Genomic DNA, 5,343 nt, shown 5'->3' with positions numbered 1-5,343 from the left:
ATTGTCGTTAACGTTGTAATGGTAAGTTGATGTGGCACGTTAAATCATCATTTCAAACGAAAATTTTGGATTAAATTATACAATTGGTCCCTATTCGTTTTGAGCAAATTTTTTTCTTTTATGTTCTTTGAGTTTCCTTTTTTTTTCTTTATTTTCTATTCTCTTCTCCTTGTCTCTCTATTTTCATCCCTTCTCCATTTCTTTTAACGTAGTTTTTCTATGTTTTCCATTTGTTAAAACTAGTCCCTATACTTTTATTTGTTTGAACAATTTAAATTGGGAAGATCAATCAAACAAAGGGAGAAGCAGAAGAGAATGAAAAAAAAAAGAAAAAAAAAGGGAAAGTTAAAATAACATAAAAGAAAAAAATTAAATTGCTCAAAACAAAAAAAATATGGGGACCAATTGCATAATTTAACCTAAATTTTTTGTTTGAAATGATGATTTAACGTGTCACATCAACTTACCGTTACACCATTAACGACAATTAACGGCTTTGTGACTAAAATGTTACAACACGGTAATGTTAGTGACTAAAACGTAAAATTTCAAATATAAGTGACTAAAATATAACCTGAGGTAAACAAAAGTGACTATTTTAGTAGTTTACCCAACATTAAATTTTTAAACATGTTAACTTGCATGGTAATCCACATGTAATTTTTTTTTGAATCTTTAAGAACATTTTATAATATTTTTTGAATTTTAAAATTTTTTATTTTAACAATAATTTTATTTGTTGACATGACATATACGATAATTAGCGTTATGTTAGCATAAAGTATATATGAACTATTACCGGAATTCTTATGTTAACATCGTTAAAAATTAATGATTTAGTCAATATTTTCATTTAAAAAACTATTAAAGTATTTTAAAATTTTTAAAAATTAAATTTATTTAAAAAGAATTAAATTATTAAAAGTATAATTGTTGAAAGTTAAATTTAGTATATCATAAACACACTCTAAATCAAATCCAAAACTGACATACTGACAGAAAGATAAGATGATATTTTAACGGGTTTTTTTTTTTTTTGGCTTTTGAAGGCATAAGATTGTTTTGGATAGATCTGCAAACTGCTTTTGTGAAAGCAGGAAGAGCAAGAGAGGAGTACGAAATGACAAGTTGGTAGGGTAAATAACCAAAAAAGGCCGTTTTTTTTCAAAATTTACCGAAATGGGCCGGTTTTTTAATTATTTACCGGAATGGGCCATTTTCCGCTAAATCGCGTCCACGTCAGCGCGATGTCAGGGTACGCGTAGGAAATCACGTTCACATCAGCGCGATTTGCTGATGTGGAAGGAAATCGCGCCCTCTAGGACGCGATTTGCTGACGTGGCATGAACAATGTGTTTTTAGCTTGGAAAACTTTGAAAGGCCATAACTTTTGGCTCGGTTGTCCGATTGAGACAAATTTTTTTTATTTCGAATAAATTTTCGAGATCTACGCGCTGGAAAACTGCTTAGAGATGAATAGGGACTAATTTGTAAAGCATAATTTGTTAGTTACGAGTATAGGGACTAAAGTGTAATTATTTCAAAATTAGCATGAAATTTTTGTATTTAAGAATATTTGAATGTTATGGAAGGATGAAATTGAATTTGAATTGAAAAACAAAGCTTAGATTTGAAAATATGACTATTTAGGTTTTAGGGACTAAATTGAATAAAATGGAAAATTTTAGGGAACTTCTCAAAAGTGGAATGAGCTGACTTATACCTATAACAGGATGATATAAGACAATTCTGTAAAAAAAGATCCGGTGTTTACTTCAAATAAATGAGGAAAATAACGATTTGAATGTTTCAAAATTCAATTTTAAACCGAAAAAATTAAAATTTAGGGGCAAAAAAGGATCTTTTTCGACAAAAACTTTGGCAAACCACCTTCGACAGTTTGCCAGTGCGTAGATCTCGAAAAGTTATTCGAATTCAAAAAAATATTCGTCTCAATCGGACAACCGAGCCAAAAGTTATGGCCTTTCAAAGTTTTCCAAGCTAAAAACACACTATTCATGCCACGTCAGCAAATCGCGTCCTAGAGGGAGCGATTTCCTTCCACATCAGCAAATCGCGCTGACGTGGAAGCGATTTCCTGCGCGTATCCTGACATCGCGCTGACGTGGACGCAATTTCGCGGAAAATGGCCCATTCCAGTAAATAATTAAAAAACCGGCCCATTTCGGTAAATTTTAAAAAAAACCGGCCTTTTTTTTGTTATTTGCCCAAGTTGGTATACTGCGTTGGCAGCCAAATTTGGTTTAAGTTGCCACTTGCCACTTGCCACCTGCTTCACTTTAGCCTAACCTTTTCTTTGCCTTTTTCACTTTCCCATTTGCTTTTGGCTTTTTTTGTTTGCTTAGCCACACAATTTATGATAAAATAATACTACTCTTTACATTAATAACAGCGTTAAGATAAAGTACTCATTCGATCAAGGAACTTCTCTTCGTGCACGAATTAGAAAATATAAATGGAAATAATAATTAATTTTATAATAATATTATTTAATTTAATCGTGAAATCAGAGTTAATTTATTTGGTGTATTGACAGAAAAAATATCATGGCTTTATATTAGGAGGCGAATTATGTTTAGCTCCATTTATTTAAAAATGAGTATATTGGCTCTTTTATTTTGTTAAAGCTAAAGTATCAATTCCTAACCTTATGGTTAAGGGATGAGATGAGCAATCATAACACCATATTTCATGGTTGTAAATTAATTTTTGTATGTCAGCAAAAATATAAATTAACTCTTCTTTTAAAAATTCTATCCATACGTGCTTCTAAGTGATCATTAGGTTTTTCAATTTTTTTTATATAAGTGACATTGAATTAAAAGATAAGTAGAATTAGATAAAATTACCATGAAAATCCATGTATTAGGATTCAGGTAGCATTTTATGTCTCTTCTAAAAAAAATAGGCATATTAGTCCTTGTAGGTTAGATTAAAGAGTAAATTGGTCCTTCTATAAAAAATGTTATTCATTTCTACTGTTAAACGATGATGTACTGACGAATGAATTAGACATTAACACGTCGCATTTTACATGTATCTCATGCTAACATGTCAATAGTATAAAAAATTTTAAAAACCTAAAAATAAAGAATTTTTTTTATAATTATTTTAAAAACGACATGATAAACATAGACAAATGTTTGTTTTAGTTTGTTTCATTGTGGACATGGTATTTCAATATATATATATAGAGAGAGAATTATTAAAATTCATTAAGAATTATAAATATTTTAAAATTATTAAAAGTAATGTTTTAAATGATTTTGGACTAATGGTTTTGTAAGCTCAAATGATACTGGATTGTCTAGATTTATTAAAGAGTGATTTCTTAAATAACTATTAAGAAATAATAAAAAAATATAGAAAGTTATTTAAAAATTATTAAGAAATTATAAATAATGATTTTTTTTATTTTTTTAAAAAAATTAAACAATATATATACACATTTAGCATGTTTAAAGAATTCAAATATACACATATACACGTGTATCTTCTTAATTAAGTTCATGAATCTTATTTTGTTAATTTCTTATAATTCTTAATAACTTTTAAATAATTTTGTATAATTATTTAAGAAACAACTGTTGCACAAACGTTAGTGAAATAAACAGTAATGTAAAATATTTATTTAAATCACAAGATCGAACCAGAACAATATAGATATATATATATAATCTGAAAAATAGAAATTATAAATAAAAAAACTGGATCGAAATATTATACTCGTAGGTAGGCAAGAAAAATCGACAGGTAGTTGAGGCATGTTTTCATAGTTTCCTTAAGATAGATTCGGCCGCTCCTTTGGTGCTGGAGAAACGTTGGTCGACTGTCTCCCAAGATACAACAATGAGATGAGCACAGCAGTAGGATGACTGCAGTGATCAATGAACTGTAGCATTGCTTTGGTTTTAAGGAGTCATTAACCTCAATTTAATATTTTTCCTTTTAATTATAAAATTACGTATTGGGCTAAAATATTCGCAGGCCCAAAAGGACTCAACCGCTTGTGGGCTAAAATTACATATTTTGTGTCACCCACATCGTGCAAGTGCACCCTCAACCCCAACATCAACTTAGTCATTCAATAATTATTAAGTTGGTCCATATATATAAACATATTCCACATTTGATATCTAAACAATGTGGGACTAAGCTTTCCATTTTCCTCAACATAGTTCACAAGTGGCTTACTTTGAGCATCAATTTCTCATTCATCACTCAACTATTTTGAGCATATGATATACTGTTGTAAAGGTCTCATGAGGTAAAATATAAAACCATAATTTTATGATTCAAATCTCCACCTTTACTAATCGAGAATATGCCTCAAAGCTTCCAAAAATCTATTTTTTTCCAACAACAACTCTAGAATGAACCTTGACAACTGGTTGTCTAGGCTCATTTCAACCTAGACAACCATTTGCCCAAGTTTATTATGGACTTTGTTTTAAATAATTTTTAATAATTTCAAAAAATTATAATTTCTAGGGTGAACTTGGACAACCATTTGTCCAAATTCATTAGAACATGTACAATAATTTGTCTAGGTTCATCTTGAATGTGAATTTTTAAATAATTATTAAATTTATATATTTTTTTATATATTTTAAATCTTTAAAAATTTTTTGATGTGGCAAAATGTGTCACATCAACATGATGTACAATGGCACACCATGTATCACCATTTGGTTGCTCATCATCACTTAGATGAAATTTTTTAACAAAAAGGACCAGTTTTTTTTAATCTAAAGTACAGAGGCTAATTTGTCCATATTTTTGGTAGAGAGGACAAAATGCAATTAGACTCCTAGTATAGGAGCCTTGATGGACTTTTATATAATCCTACTTATCGTTTAATTCCACATCAATTACATAAAAGAAAACTTTAAAAATTCCAAATCATCCCTTAACAACACATATGGTAGAATTTTTAACCGAATGACAATTTATACATTTTTCTAACAAACAGGTGCTAATTTACTCATTTTTTGAGTAGAAAGTGTAAATTTACCTCCTAGTATAGAGTCTTACATGATACTTTTACCTATATTCACAATGTATAAATTCATAGTTGTTTAGGGCATTTTATTATTACATATCATGGATAAATTAATAAATAATTAAAAATTAAATATAATCATTAAATTTTTGAACAAGTGAAATATTATAATTCTGATAGTATACATAGCCATTGTATTAAATATGATTAGACTATAGCTTGTATATCTTTAGCTTTTAATTTTTATAATTGTTTATTTTGGAATTTTGGTTGGCCCTGAATTGGATTTTTTATGTTATAAAAAACTATAAGTGGTTATT

This window comes from Gossypium hirsutum, chromosome D12 (genome assembly GCF_007990345.1).
Source record: "Gossypium hirsutum isolate 1008001.06 chromosome D12, Gossypium_hirsutum_v2.1, whole genome shotgun sequence".
Lineage (NCBI taxonomy): Eukaryota > Viridiplantae > Streptophyta > Magnoliopsida > Malvales > Malvaceae > Gossypium > Gossypium hirsutum.
The sequence above is the reverse complement of the archived record's forward strand: the minus strand, read 5'-3'. Positions refer to the sequence as shown.